General features: G+C 42.9%; 1 long non-coding RNA gene across 1 annotated transcript in view; it reads right to left on the bottom strand.

Moving 5' to 3' along the window:
• Positions 1–7,080, bottom strand: part of LOC126336421 (uncharacterized) — a 51,293-nt gene extending 44,213 nt beyond the window's left edge. Inside the window, exon 1 of the long non-coding RNA XR_007564960.1 lies at positions 6,949–7,080. This is a non-coding gene — a long non-coding RNA (uncharacterized LOC126336421). The remainder of the gene's footprint in view (positions 1–6,948) is intronic.
• Between the last annotated feature and the right edge of the window lie 7,452 nt (positions 7,081–14,532).

Raw genomic sequence — 14,532 nt, 5'->3', positions numbered from 1 at the left:
TATTTCAAAAGGGGTAGACATCCAGTTTTGTTCGTTTTGATATCTTGCGGCTTAATCATAACTGAGTGATGACAATTTGCTGACTGAGATACCTGAAATATTGCTTGTTGCAAGGGATTACCGTTTCTTTCAATTACCGTCACTCAATTGTGTTTAAGCCTCAGTACCTCTGAAAGAACAAAATTGGAGGTGTGTCACTATTGAAACAAGGCCTTCAAATGCGAGTATGGCAATATGGAATGATACACTGCTACAACAAATGGAACGTTTTCTGGCATAAAAGCAATTAAGAATAAAAAGGTAAGGAGAAATGAGAACACGAGCGCCAACGGTCTGAGGTAAGTTGTCATAGTGGAATTTCGAGAATGGCAGCAGAATATTGTCACCCTAGATAGACCAGTATTAGAATGAAAATTTAAGAGAGATTTGGAAGACTTAAGATCAAATAAGGCAGAAGGGATAGATATAGCATTCCACTCAATTTCTAAAATCGTTGGGAAGTGACTACGAAACGATTATTCATGTTGGTGTGTAGAATGTATTAGTCTGGCGACATACCATCTGACTTTCGGGAAAATATCATTAACGCTATTTCGAAGGCTGAAGAGCTGACAAGTGCGAGAATTATCGTACAATCAGCTTAAGAGCTCACTCACCCAAATTGCTGACCAGGATAATACACAGAAGAACAGAAAAAACAGAAGCAAGACTAAAGAAAAATCAAGACACGCTCATGGGATCTGTCATCCTGGGAAAAGCGCTCGGCAGTGTAAAATGGTGTAAGATTTTCGAAATACTGAGAAAAATAGGCGTAAGCTATAGGGAGAGATGGGTAATATACAGTATGTACAAGAGCCAAGAGGGAATAATAAGAATGGACGACCAAGAACGAAGTGCTCTGATTAAAAAGGGTGTAACTCAAGGGTGTAGTCTTTCGCCCCTACTGTTCAGTCTGTTCATCGAAGAAACAATGATGGAAATAAAAGAAAGGTTCGGGAGTTGAATTAAAATTCAAGTTGGAAGGATACCAATGATTCAATTTGCTAATGACATTGCTATCCTGAGTGAAACTGAAGAAGAATTACATGGTCTGCTGAATGGAATGAACAGTCTAACGAGTACAGAATATGGAGTGAGAGTAAGTAGAAGAAAACGAAACTAATGAGAAGTAGCAGGAATGAGAACAGCAACAAACTTAACATCAGGATTGATGGTCACGAAGTAGATGAAGTTAAGGAATTCGACCACACAGGCAGCAAAATAACCTATGGCGATTGAAGCAAGGAGGACATCAAAAGTAGACTAGCTCTGACAAGAAGGGCATTCTTGGTCAAGAGAAGTCTATTAGTATAAAACATAAGTCTTTATTTGAGGAAGATATTTGTGAGAATGTACGTCGGGAGCAAATAATTGTATGGTAGTTCAACATGGACAGTGGGTTGGTTGGTTGTTTGGGGAAGGAGACCAGACAGCGTGGTCATCGGTCTCATCGGATTAGGGAAGGATGGGGAAGGAAGTCGGCCGTGTCCTTTTAGAGGAACCATCCCAGCATTTGCCTGGAGTGATTTAGGGAAATCACGGAAAACCTAAATCAAGATGGCCGGACGCGGGATTGAACCGTCGTCCTCCCGAATGCAAGTCCAGTGTCATGGACAGTGGGAAAACAAGAACAGAAGAGAATCGAGGCATTTGAGATGTAGCACTACAGAGGAATGTTGAAAACTAGGTGGACTGGTAAGGTGAGGAATGAGGAGGTTCTGCGCAGAATTGGAGAGGAAAGGAATATGTGGAAAACACTGACAAGGAGAAGGGACAGGGTGATAGGACATCTGGTAAGATATGAAGGAATGACTTTCATGGTAGAGAGGGACCTGTAGAGGGTAGAAACTGTGATGGAAGACAGAGATTGGAATACATTCGGCAAATAATTGAGGACGTAGGGTGCAGGAGAGGAAGCAAGCTGCATCAAACCACACAGAAAAGTGATGAAAAAAAACCCTGATAGTTACGCATGGTAGAAGTCGGTAACAATGTCAGAGACAAAAAATAAACTTTTTGCATGTGTGTATCTATTTCCTTTTATGTCTCCTAATGGCTACGTGTGCACATGTTTTTTTTTGTGCACATCTACAGCTAAGTTTCTTTGGAATCACGTAAGTTTCATTGGCTCCTTGTATAATAAATTTAAAAAATTCAATTTACGATGATCACGTATTAATTTTATAATCATTAAATAAAATAGATGCATTATCATTATGAATGTCCACATTGCTATTACTTCCTCCACGCAAAAATAGTATCTGTCTAGCTCTGCGACTTTCAATCTGACTCATTTGCACTCTTCTTCTAGGCATACCCAAAAACAAATATAATAAGGGTAGGCGAAAGTGGTAGTTATCGAAAATGAAGAAATTAAAAATTTGGAAATTTCTGGTAATGGGAGCAAATGACCATACAGGTACTCTTACAGAAACGTAAGCAAAGTAACGACGCCAATCTACGTTATTTACAGTTCTACGATATGTCGATTTTCACTGTTGGCAACATCATCGAGCTAGGGATTGTCGCATTGTAGTTGCCCGGTATGCGTGTTTTACTGCAAATCACATTTAAGTGCCTGGCAGAGGGTTCAAAAATGGTTCAAATGGCTCTGAGCACTATGGGACTTAACATCTATGGTCATCAGTCCCCCTAGAACTGAGAACTACTTAAACCTAACTAACCAAAGGACAGCACAAAACACCCAGTCATCACGAGGCAGGCAGAGGGTTCATCGAACCACCTTCACAATTCTCTATTATTCCAATCTCGTATAGAGCGAGGAAAGAACGAATACCTATATCTTTCGGTACGAGCTCTGATTTCCCTCATTTTATCGTAGTGATCGTTTCTCTCTATGTAGGTCGGTGTCAACAAGATATTCACATTCGGAGGAGAAAGTTGGCGATTGGAATTTCGCGAGAAGATTCCGTCGCAACGAAAAACGCCTTTCTTTAATGATGTCCAGCCCAAATCCTTATCATTTCAGTGACACTCTCTCCCAAATTTCGCGATAATACAAAACATGCTGCTCTTCTTAGAACTTTTTCGATGTACTCCGTCAGTACTATCTGGTAAGGATCCCACACTGCGCAGCAGTATTCTAAAAGAGGACGGACAAGCGTTGTCTCCTTAATAGATCTGTTACATTTTCTAAGTGTCCTGCCAATAAAATACAGTCTTTGGTTAGCCTTCCCCACAACATTTTCTATGCGTTCCTTCCAATTTACGTTGTTCGTAATTGTAATTCCTAGGTATTTAGTTGAATTTACGGCTTTTAGATTAGGCTGATTTATCGTGTAACCGAAGTTTAACGAATTCCTTTCAGCACTCATGTGGATGACCTCACATTTTTCGTCATTTATTGTCAACCGCAAATTTTCACACCATTCAGATGTCTTTTCTAAATAGTTTTGCAGTTTGTTTTGATCTTGTGATATCTTTATTAGTTGATAAACCACAGCGTCATTTGCAAACAACCTAAGACGGCTGCTCAAATTGTCTCCCAAATCGTTTATACCTAAGGATCAGCAAATGGCCTATAGCATTACCTTGGAGAACGTCAGAAACCACTTCTGTTTTACTCGATGACTTTCCGTCAATTACTACGAACTGTGACCTCTCTGACAGGAAAACACAAATCCAGTTACATAACTGAGGCGATATTCCATAAACACGCAATTTCACTACAAGCCGCTTGTGTGGTACAGTGTCAAAAGCCTTCCACAAATACGGAATCGATCTGAAATCCCTTGTCAATAGCACTCAACACTTCATGCAAATAAAGAGCTACTTGTGTTTCACAAGAACGATGTTTTCTAAACCCATGTTGACAGTGCGCCAGTAGAGCGTTTTCTTCGAGTTAATTCATAGTGTTCGAACACAATTTATGTTCCAAAATCCTGCTGCATATCGACGTTAATGATATGGGCCTGTAATTAAGTGGATTACTCCTACAACCTTTCTTAAATATTGTGACCTGTGCAACTTTCCAGTCTTTGGATACGGATCTTTTGTCGAGCGAACGGTTGTATATAATTGTTAAGTAAGGAGCTAATGCATGAGCATACCTAATTGGTACACAGTCTGGACCAGAAGACTTGCTTTTATTAAGTGATTTAAATTGCATCACTACTACGAGGATATGTACTTCTACGTTACTCACTTTGGCAGCTGTTCTTGATTCGGATTCTGGAATATTTACGTCTTCTTTTGTGAAGGCATTTCGGAAGGCTGTGTTTAATAACTCTGCTTTGGTAGCACTGTCTTAGATATTATCTCCATTGCTATCGCGCAGAGAAGGCATTGATTGTTTCTTGCCGCTAACATACTTGACATACGACCAGAATCTCTTTGGATTTTCTGCCAGGTTTCGAGACAAAGTTTCGTTGTGGAAACTGTTATAAGCATCTCGCGTTGAAGTCCGCGCTACGTTTCAAGCTTCTGCAAAAGATCGCCAATCTTGGTGATTTTGCGTCTGTTTAAATTTTGCACATTTTTTCGTTGTTTCTGAAACAGTGTTCTGACCCGTTATGTCGTTTGTTAATTTATTTCGTATTAATCTCTCACTTACTGCCGATACTGCTTTTTTGAATTCAAGCCACATCTGGTCTACACTTATATTATTAATTTGGAAGGTTTTGAGATTGTCTCTCAGGAAGCCGTCAAGAGAATTTTCTATCTGCTTTTTTGAATAGGTATATTTTTCGTTTATTCATCAATAAAGTACTTGTGTTATTTCTGAATAAAACATCAAACAAATAAGATTGTTAACGTTTGAAACTTTTCAGTGGTTTTTCCTTGATTGTTTCTTTATTACCAAGTTCTATAAAAGAAATAAGAATTATTGAGTGGGGCAACCGAAGCACGAACGTCGACTACACTAATTTTAAAATTCATTTGGTTGGGGCATTAGAAGTCCATATAGTGCAACGTGTTGCTTTTCAACACAATCTATTGTTCACATTTATAGTTTCTCTCATCAATAATGAAATATTAATTTCTTTGGTATTTGAACTAGCATACTTCGCTGTTTTACTACATCATGGTTTTCTTTTAGTTGATCTTTTACACATCCTTTCATCAGCGAGTTTCGTGCGCTTGATTTTGAAAATAAAGTTAAAAAGGAAGTTATTTTAGTTGTTGGGGATATTTTGTGTGGCTAGAATCAACGCGGTGCTCTGATTATGTTCTGGCAGAGAATCTTAATCCGTGACATCATTCCTGATTTCATATGATGCCTAAGATACTAGTGCCTGCGGTACTAACAATGACAGTCAGATTACTAAATACCTAAGTGAAAACAAATCAACGACAGTTTGATTGTGTGACTTTATTTATTTACGAGTGAGCCCGGATATATTTCGAAATTTCTAAATATCTATGGGCATTGGATACAGATCCTGATCTCCTTCTGCCCCCCTCTCTATATCCCTCTCGTCCTGCCCCCTGCCTGTGTTCATTTGTTCCTCCTCTCCCATGTCTCTGTGCGTCACCTTCCTCTCCGGTCCCTGCACATCTCTTCTCTCACACTCCATCTCCTCCCTCATCTCTCTGACCACATCCACCTTCATCTACTATATATCAGTTTCCTCCCTCCTTCTGTCCATATCCTTCTCCATCCCCCCCTCCCCCCTCCCCCCCCAACTGATCTTATTTATTGGGGTTGCATACGAAACCTTTATTGGAAACGAAAGTCAAAATTAGTAGGTAATTCGGTTGGAATTATTAGTAAACGGAGTATGAGAAAGACTTTTCCAGCTGCTGATCTGTAAGGATAATAGCTTAAATGACAATATTTCGCATGGTTTTAATCTACTAACAGGTAGGATTATAAAGTTAGACGTAAACATAACCCTCCTCTTTTATGTTAAAAACGACTGCGAAAAGGAAAACAAAACCGCAAATTTTACAGCATACCTTAGCATGTTCTTTCTCGCAGCTGGTTTTACAGAAAGGTTTTGTTATATAACATATGTATAGTGACAATGTAGAGGGGTTGTTAGTTGCACGTAGATTAGAAATAGAGAATAGATACATCGGGCCGGATATTATTTAGTAAATGAATGTACTGGAATGAATTATATTAAAAATAAGTTAAATGTCATGGAATTGTAGCGAAGCGCGCGTGGGACCCTTAATCCCCCCGCATTTAAACTCGCAGACGCTCCTAGTCAGTCTCATTGACTCTACGACCATGTAGCCTGCTTGTGTTGCTGTTAACGCCGATGGATATTTCGATGCCTCACTGGTGGCATTTTTTTTTTCCAAAGAATTAAACGACGAACTGAAATCAATCGAATGCTCGCAACCCACCACATTACCTTGAACTGACATCAACAATCTTTACAACGCACGAAAGATACGATTCCTGCCAACAACACACTGAAATATCGTTTTCAATTGTATTCTTTTTCGAACAATATCAATATTCAATACGGTATTTGTTGTTGTTACGTAAACACGCGACAGCAGAACTAGCAAAGTGAATGCCACATTTGTTGTTTTTGTAGTTGAGAAAACATGTGACAGCAGAACTATCAAGTCGACAGGCAAATTTCTTTCATCGATATTTTCATACAAAAATACCACCATATTTCCGACTTTTTCGGTGGGTTTTCCAAAAATTTTCTTTCATACGAACTATGTCCTGACAATTATTAAGAACACAAAAAGTCAGCCAAATCGGTCGAGACGTTTTCAAGCGATGATCTTTCATACATGCGGCAACCGATTTTTATTTATAGAGATAGATAGATATGGAAACATTTAGTATATGTTTATAACTCAGGCTTCCAGTTAAGGACACAGATAATCGTTGCTATGAGGCTTGGATTCTGAAGTAATACGTAAACAATGGAGCTACAGGAATGTTTCCCAGAAGCCAACTGCTGCGGCTCGGTCACATACCGGCAGGTTTGGTTTCCTCGGCAGCGGCGCTGCAGACGAGGGCCACAAGCAGAAGGGCGAGCGTCAGTAGCAGCTTGCGATCCATGGCGGCGGGAGTCTCGAATCGCTATCGACCAGCGTCTAATGCTTCGGCACATCTCGGAGGCATTTAATAGCGCTTCTTATCGCTTGCTAAGGCGGAAGGCGTTCGATGCAATTACACAGTGCCGCCTAATGGACAGCACCTGAGCATACGGAATATGTGTGATTGGACTGAAGGGAAAACAGCATGTCATTCAGAACGCAGAGAAATCTTCAGACGTAATAGTAATTTCAGGCGTGCACCAAGGGAGCGTTATACGACCATTACTTCTCACAAATAGTTAAATTACCTAATACACCGATGAAAAAACCTCAACACCAAAATATAATTAATATAGAGTAATGAAATTCCGGGAATACATTTGTCTTGGTGACACACACTACTGGCCATTAAAATTGCTACACCACGAAGATGACGTGCTACAGACGCGAAATTTAACAGACAGGAAGAAGATGCTGTGATATGCTAATGATTAGCTTTACAGAGCATTCACACAACGTTGGCGCCGGGGGCGACACCTACAACGTGCTGACATGAGGAAAGTTTCCAACCGATTTCTCATACACAAACTTCAGTTGACTGGCGTTGCCTGGTGTAACGTTGTTGTGATGCCTCGTGTAAGGAGGAGAAATGCGTACCATCACGTTTCCGACTTTGATAAAGGTCGGATTGTAGCCTATCGCGATTGCGGTTTATCGTATCGCGACATTGCTGCTCGCGTTGGGCGAGATCCAATGACTGTTAGCAGAATAAGGAATCGGTGGGTTCAGGAGGGTAATACGGAACGCCGTGTGGATCCCAACGGCCTCGTATCACTAGCAGTCGAGATGACAGGAATCTTATCCGCGTGGCTCTAACGGATCGTGCAGCCACGTCTCGACCCCTGAGTCAACAGATGGGGACGTCTGCAAGACAGCAACCAAATGCACGAACAGTTCGACGACGTTTGCAGCAGCATGGACTATCAGCTCGGAGACTGTGGCTGCGGTTACCCTTGACGCTGCATCACAGACAGGAGCGCCTGCGATGGTGTACTCAACGACGAACCTAGGTGCACGAATGGCAAAACGTCATTTTTTCGGATAAATCCAGGTTCTGTTTACAGCATCATGATGGTCCCATCCGTATTTGGCGACATCACGGTGAAATCACATTGGAAGCGTGTATTCGTCAACGCCATACTGGCGTATCACCTGGCGTGATGGTATGGGCTGCCATTGCTTACACGTCTCGGTCACCTCTTGTTCGCATTGACGGCACTTTGAACAGTGGACGTTACATTTCAGACGATCCGTGAATCTACCCTTCATTCAATCCGTGAGAAACCCTACATTTGAGAAGGATAATCCACGATCGCATATTGCAGGTCCTGTACGGGCCTTTCTGGATACAGAAAATGTTCGACTGCTTCCCTGGTCAGCACATTCTCCAGATCTCTCACCAATTGAACACGTCTGGTCAATGGTGGCCGAGCAACTGGCGCTTCACAATACGACAGTCAATACTCTTGATGAACTGTGGTATTGTGTTGAAGCTGCAAGGGCAGGTGTACCTGTACAGGCCATCCAAGCTGTGTTTGACTCAATGTCCAGGCGTATCAAGGCCGTTATTACGGCCAGAGGTGGTTGTTCTGGGTACTGATTTCTCAGGATGCATGCACCCAAATTGCGTGGAAATGTAATCACATGTCAGTTCTACTATAATATATTTGTCCAATGAATACCCGTTTATCATCTGTATTTCTTCTTGGTGTAGGAATTTTAATGGCCAGTAGTGTATGTAAGTGATTAACACTGCGAGATAGTAGACCAATGTAAGCGCGAGATAATCCATTGCAAATGTGAAATGCTGGTACATTAATCACAGATATAACCACCAGAATGTTGACTGTGAGCGTGTTGTCATAATGTCTCGGATGTCAGTTTGTGAGGTGGAGTTCCGTACCTGTTGCACTTGATCGGTCAATACTGGAAAGTTAATATTGTTTATAGGTGACGCTGGAATTGTCCAATAATGCCCCATATGTGCTCGATTGAGAAAGTTCTGATAATGGAGCAGGCCATGGCAACATGCTGACACTCTGTAGTGCATGTCGGGTTACAACAGCGGTATGCGTGGGAGAGTTACCCTGTTTAAAAGCACCCCTGGAATGCTGTTCTCAAATGGAAGCACAACAGCCTGAATCACCAGTTTAACGTACAAACTTGCAGTCAGGGTGCGTCCGATAACCACGAGAATGCTCCTCCTGTCATACGAAGTAGCACTCCAGACCATAACTCCAAATGCAGCTCCAGTGCGTCTATTAAGCAAACAGGTTGGTTTTAGGACCTCAACTGCCCTCCTTCTAACTAACACACGGAAATCACTGGCACCGAGGCAGAACCAACTTTCATCAGAAAACACAAGACTCCTCCATTGTCAGCCGCTGAGATTGAGCTCTTCTAGGCTGTTCAGTCCGGAACCACGCTGCTGCTACGGTCGCAGGTGCGAATCCTGAATCCTGCCTCGGGCATGGATGTGTGTGATGTCCTTAGGTTAGTTAGGTTTAAGTAGTTCTAAGTCTAGGCGACTGATGACCTCAGATGTTAAGTCCCATATTGCTCAGAGCCATTTAAACAATTTTTTTGAACTCCTCCATCCTGTCCTCCAAGAATGAGCTCTCTTTTGACACCACTGAAGTCGCAAATGGCGATGGTTTGAGATGAGTGGAATGCACGCTATAAGACGTCTGATCCGGAGCTATCCTTGAAGTAACCAATTTATGACAGTTCGTAGTGTGGTGCCAGCTGCTGCTAAGATTGCTGCTGCAATTGAGTCACGATGCACCAGAGCCGTACACCGAATACAATGGTATTCCCTCTCGGAACTGCCACGTGGCTCTCTTCTTGCAACCGTACGTTCTCGTCACCACCGCAGCCCGCTGTCATGTACAGTGGCTACGTTCCTGTCAAGTCTTTCTCAATATCGCAAAAGGAGCATCCAGCTCCTTGTAGACCTATTACACAATCTCAATAAAACTCAGTGAGGTGTTGATCATGGGGTATTTGTTGCCTCAAGGTGGTCCTTGACTAACATAAACTCAACTAGTCCAATTTCAAAGGTTTCATGAACGTTACACCATGTATTTAAAGCATACCTGATTTGCATCCTCACAGCAGTGCTACTAGTGTCCATCTTATACGACTGGCCTAACATTTTAACGTATCTCGTGTTTCATATGTAGAAACACATCTACGGACTTTCGTTTATGTCGCACGACTCCTCCTTGGTATTGCGATTTTATTTCCGCCAGTGTAGATAACGTCGGAAGTTCCACGAGGCTTTTTGCAAATGATACTGTAGTATACAGAGGAGTCGCAAGGCTAGAAAATCGCAGCAAAATGCAGGAAGCCATGTATAGGTTCGACGTTTGGTAAAGGGAGTGCCATTTGACCCCCAAGATAAAAAATGTAATGTACTGCGAATACATAGATCATTTACTGTACGATTATACAATTGCACACAATCAATGGAGGCAATTACTTGCATAAAATATCTAGGAGGATGCGTACAGAGCAATATAAAGTGGAACGAAGCACATAAATTCTGGCAGATGCCACACTTTTATTCGAACAATCCTCACCAAATATAACCCATCAACAAAGGAAGGAGCTTACAAAACATTCGTTCCATCAATGCTTCTATACCGCTGATCAGTCTGGGATCCGCACCAGATAGAATTTGTAGAGGAAAGAGAGACACAATGAAGAGCTGCACTTTTCGCTACAGGTTCGGTTAGTAAGCCCGAAAGTGTCACTGACATGCTCAACCAACTCTAGTTGCAAACGCTTTCCATCATGGTGTGGTTTACTGTCGAAGTTCCGACAAAGTAGTTCCACACTTGATATGTGAACCATGAGTGACCATGGCAGTCGCTTCCCGTATTCTCTCCCAGATCTCTGCTACATCATGTGGTAGCGCCCGTGCATACACCAGACCTTTAATGTGTACTCCAGACCTTTAATGTGTCCCCAAAGAAAAAAGTCACACAGAGTGAGATCTGGTGATCGGGGAGGCCATTTCACGAAACAGCTGCCCCCTTCTGTAGCACAGCCGATCCATCTATCCGTCTTCAGGTACCCACGGACTTCACGATGAAAATGGATTGGAGCCCCATCCTCGTGAAAGATGAAAGGAGAGTCTGATTGCATTTGAGGCATCAGCCATTGCTGCACAGTGACAGTGCTTTCGGCGAAGAAGAATGGCCTGCGCAGTTTTCGACGTGATAAGGCACAAAAAACATTTACCTTTGGGGAATCACACTCCAATTCAATGCATTCGTGTGGATGCTTTGTACTCCAGATTCGAGAATTATACCTGTTCACTTTCCCATTAGTGTGAAAAGTGGCTTCGTCTCTAAAAATTAAGCGATCAACAATCTCATCCCCATTCTCATTCAATTGTTGCAACTGCGAACAAAACTCAAAACGTTTGTCTTTGTCGTCGTCATTGAGCTATTGCACTAGCTCCAGTTTGAATGGTTTCGTAGACAGCTTCTGTCGCAGGATTTCCCACGCTGGTCATCAGTCCCCTAGAACTTAGAACTACTTAAACCTAACTAACCTAAGGACATCACACATATCCATGCCCGAGGCAGGATTCGAACCTGCGACCGTAGTGGTCGCGTGGTTCCAGACTGTAGCGCCTAGAACCGCTCGGCCACTCTGGCCGGTCCCACGCTGTCATTGGAGTCATTTCAAGTTCATGTGTTGCACTATGCACCGATTCCTTTGGACTCCTTATGAATGTCTCTTTTACGCGCTCCACATTCACTTCACTCACACTGGGACGTCCACTTCTCTTTGCCGGGCACAAGCAACCCATCGTAACGAATTTGTTGTTCCAGTGGTAAATGGTCTTTCTAGTTGGTGGGTTCTTACCGTACTTGGTTCTAAACATCAGCTGAACAGCTGTTGCACACTTGTTTTTGTCGACCTCCAACACACAGACAGCTCACGCTGTACCTGAACTCGTCATGTTTGCGACTAGCGCTGACCATCGGCAAATTTCCAAACTATGCTGTGGCGGTGTATATGAAAAAAAAAAAAACTTTCAGAATATCTCCTCAAAATGACTTATGTATGATATCTATACAATGTTTGATTCTTGTGCAATAAATAATTGAATGTGTTCCTGGACTTTTTTTATGTACACCCTGTATATTGCTTCCTACTAAGTGTATTTTACGAAAAGACTACGAATTGAAAGTTACGGAGATTCAAGCCCACACGGAGGGTTACCGGCAATCGTTCTTCCCGCGAACAGGACAAGGTGAAAGGACACTGATACGCAAAGTAACCTTGTGGAGTATAGATGCAGATCTAATATATACACTCCTGGAAATTGAAATAAGAACACCGTGAATTTATTGTCCCAGGAAGGGGAAACTTTATTGACACATTCCTGGGGTCAGATACATCACATGATCACACTGACAGAACTACAGGCACATAGACACAGGCAACAAAGCATGCACAATGTCGGCACTAGTACAGTGTATATCCACCTTTCGCAGCAATGCAGGCTGCTATTCTCGCATGGAGACGATCGTAGAGGTGCTGGATGTAGTCCTGTGGAACGGCTTGCCATGCCATTTCCACCTGGCGCCTCAGTTGGACCAGCGTTCGTGCTGGACGTGCAGACCGCGTGAGACGACGCTTCATCCAGTCCCAACATGCTCAATGGGGGACAGATCCGGAGATCTTGCTGGCCAGGGTAGTTGACTTACACCTTCTAAAGCACGTTGGGTGGCACGGGATACATGCGGACGTGCATTGTCCTGTTGGAACAGCAAGTTCCCTTGCCGGTCTAGGAATGGTAGAACGATGGGTTCGATGACGGTTTGGATGTACCGTGCACTATTCAGTGTCCCCTCGACGATCACCAGAGGTGTACGGCCAGTGTAGGAGATAGCTCCCCACACCATGATGCCGGGTGTTGGCCCTGTGTGCCTCGGTCGTATGCAGTCCTGATTGTGGCGCTCACATGCACGGCGCCAAACACGCATACGACCATCATTGGCACCAAGGCAGAAGCGACTCTCATCGCTGAAGACGACACGTCAGAAGAACGCGAAATCCCGAAGATGGGCTAAAATTTACAGACGCACGAAATTTGGCACGTACTTCGATGCGAGATGCCTTTAATAGGTTCCACAACGAAACATTGTCTCGAAATTTGGTAGAAAATCCGAAGAAATTCTGGTCGTATGTAAAGTACACAAGCGGCAAGACGCAGTCAATACCTTCGCTGCGCAGTGCCGATGGTACTGTTATCGACGACTGTGCCGCTAAAGCGGAGTTATTGAACGCAGTTTTCCGAAATTCCTTCACCAGGGAAGACGAATGAAATATTCCAGAATTTGAAACACGAACATCTGCTAGCATGAGTTTCTTAGAAGTAGATACCTTAGGGGTTGCGAAGCAACTCTAATCGCTTGATACGGGCAAGTCTTCAGGTCCAGATTGTATACCGATTAGGTTCCTTTCAGATTACGCTGATACTATAGCTCCCTACTTAGCACTCATATACAACCGCTCGCTCACCGATAGATCTGTACCTACAGATTGGAAAATAGCGCAGGTCGCACCAGTGTTCAAGAAGGGTAGTAGGAGTAATCCATTTAACTACAGACCTATATCATTGACGTCGGTTTGCAGTAGAGTTTTGGAGCATATACTGTATTCAAACATTATGAATCACCTCGAAGGGAACGATCTATTGACACGTAATCAGCATGGCTTCAGAAAACATCGCTCTTGTGCAACGCAGCTAGCTCTTTATTCGCACGAAGTAATGGCCGCTATCGACAGGGGATCTCAAGTTGATTCCGTATTTCTAGATTTCCGGAAAGCTTTTGACACCGTTCCTCATAAGCGACTTCTAATCAAGCTGCGGAGCTATGGGGTATCGTCTCAGTTGTGCGACTGGATTCGTGATTTCCTGTCAGGAAGGTCGCAGTTCGTAGTAATAGACGGCAAATCATCGAGTAAAACTGAAGTGATATCAGGTGTTCCCCAGGGAAGCGTCCTGGGACCTCTACTGTTCCTGATCTATATAAATGACCTGGGTGACAATCTGAGCAGTTCTCTTAGACTGTTTGCAGATGATGCTGTAATTTAGGGTTCTAGTAAGGTCATCCGAAGACCAGTATCAGTTGCAAAGCGATTTAGAAAAGATTGCTGTATGGTGTGTCAGGTGGCAGTTGACGCTAAATAACGAAAAGTGTGAGATGATCCACATGAGTTCCAAAAGAAATCCGTTGGAATTCGATTACTCGATAAATAGTACAATTCTCAAGGCTGTCAATTCAACTAAGTACCTGGGTGTTAAAATTACGAACAACTTCAGTTGGAAGGACCACATAGATAATATTGTCGGGAAGGCGCGCCAAAGGTTGCGTTTCATTGGCAGGACACTTAGAAGATGCAACAAGTCCACTAAAGAGACAGCTTACACTACAC

The sequence above is a fragment of the Schistocerca gregaria genome, chromosome 2 (assembly GCF_023897955.1).
Source record: "Schistocerca gregaria isolate iqSchGreg1 chromosome 2, iqSchGreg1.2, whole genome shotgun sequence".
Taxonomy (NCBI): domain Eukaryota; kingdom Metazoa; phylum Arthropoda; class Insecta; order Orthoptera; family Acrididae; genus Schistocerca; species Schistocerca gregaria.
Note: the sequence above shows the minus strand (reverse complement) of the source record. Positions and strands in the feature narration are given on the sequence as shown.